A 1,880-nucleotide genomic window follows, 5' to 3' on the forward strand; every position below is an offset into this window, starting at 1 on the left:
CTACAGTGACACAAAGAGTAAACATTCAATTATTGCATAGAAAAGGTACTATATGAAAACTACACTAAATTTTCAATCACTAAAAACCCAACAAAAATGCGCTCTCTAATGTCATGATTGATGGAGAAGGACTTAACAGGATTCAACAGCTTTCCAGTCCACCTCCACTTTCTGAGTGACAGACATCACAGGTGCGTGAATAATCCATTTCCCTCCTGGTAACATTTTACCATTTACCCACTACACAAACTGCTTATTGTTAGCTTAGGTTGCCCCAGTAGCAGCAAAACCAAACCAGCCCCAAAATACAAAAAAGGCAAAGGCAGGTTAATGGATCAGCAGAGTTCTGAAGAATAAAAAGCACCCCGCCTTCCCACCAAAACAATCCATGCTCTAGGAAAAAGGATTTCTGAACTATCTTAAAACATGAAGAAATTCACATTTTCCTCTTTTCAATTTTTTTAAAGTTATTTATTCTGTTCTTTCTGTAAAGTTGTGCACTGGTTTTAAGCATTCAAAGATAAAACTGCATCTAGAGGTTGTAATGAAAACTGTATTTTTTTTCCTAGTCTTCCTATGCACAATCCAGTGCACTTCAAGCATTTGGGCTGAGCACTTTATGTTTTCAAAGCTCCTAGCCCAATTTTATCCATATCAAGAAAAAGAAGCATAATCATTAAAATATTGATTAATTTCTGGTCCAAAGTTGACAGTATCATCAGCTATGGAAACATAACCTAAACAGTTAAATTATCTTGATTTATACCTTGATCTAACTAGCCAATAGGAGAGAGATACAAGTCACCACTAAAATTTTTCTCAAGCAACTGCCCATAAGACAGTTACTACCTCTGACATTTTGCTCTTCCAACCTTGCAAACAAAGCAGAAAACACTATAAAAAAGTCTCAAGTGTTGCTCTGAGTCTTTAAGACTTGAGCCACGCTGCTGTGGAGTTCAGTCATGTGTTCAGACACAGTGTCACACACAGTGCCGCAACTCCTTCCAGCCTGAGGTGAGAAGTGCCTTCTCCATTACAAAAAAATCCTGCCAGCTAAAAATATTTAAAATCAAATTTGATTCATGTTTTCTATCTTGAAGACATTAGTGAACAAAAAAAAAATCCCACAGAACAAACAGGCAAAGGAGGTCTAGTGTTCCCCTTTTATTTTTTTTTTAACTACATAAGCAGTTCTGTGGACAATTAAATCAATGATGCCTGTCTTCTGTAAAAGACACTACCCTGCATTTTCTGGTATGAAATACAAAGAAAATACTAATAGACCCTTCTTCCTCTTAGGTCATTCAAAATCATCTTCCATGGGATCTGCAAACTCATAACAAGACTTAAGCTCAAGCTGTGCTTTTTTCCATCAGCCGCATTTAACAGAGTTTCTCTGACCACTTACCACAGTGAAACTTGTTGCAATTTCCACTTAAAGGTTTCCCTCTGTGTGGAAAATTTGTTTAAAAAACTTGGGTTTCTCAAGGCAAGAAAACAGAAAGCAAGAGAACAGAAAAGCTGTTCAACACTTCATATACAAACAACAGAATCATATACCCTTTCCCATGAAAGACAAGTAATTATGGTAGGTTTCCAGCTCTGCACCATTATCTTTTGACAAAATACAGTCTGCCTTTATGGAATCAGCCAGAATCACAGAACTGTGGTACTGTTTTATTAAAGGAAAATAAACACCACCATCTTCAAATATATCCAAGTTATAACAAATGCCCATATCAACTGCAGTGAAAAACTAAGACAACATAGGTTTAGAGAGCCAGCTCCACTGGAATATATTTTCATCTCTGAAGTTGGAAGTCTTCACAAGCAAAAATCACAGTGGAGAGAAAAAGCAGCATATGCAGGGGAAAAAAAAA

This window comes from Apaloderma vittatum, unplaced genomic scaffold (genome assembly GCF_000703405.1).
Source record: "Apaloderma vittatum isolate BGI_N311 unplaced genomic scaffold, ASM70340v1 scaffold28771, whole genome shotgun sequence".
Classification (NCBI taxonomy): Eukaryota; Metazoa; Chordata; class Aves; order Trogoniformes; family Trogonidae; genus Apaloderma; species Apaloderma vittatum.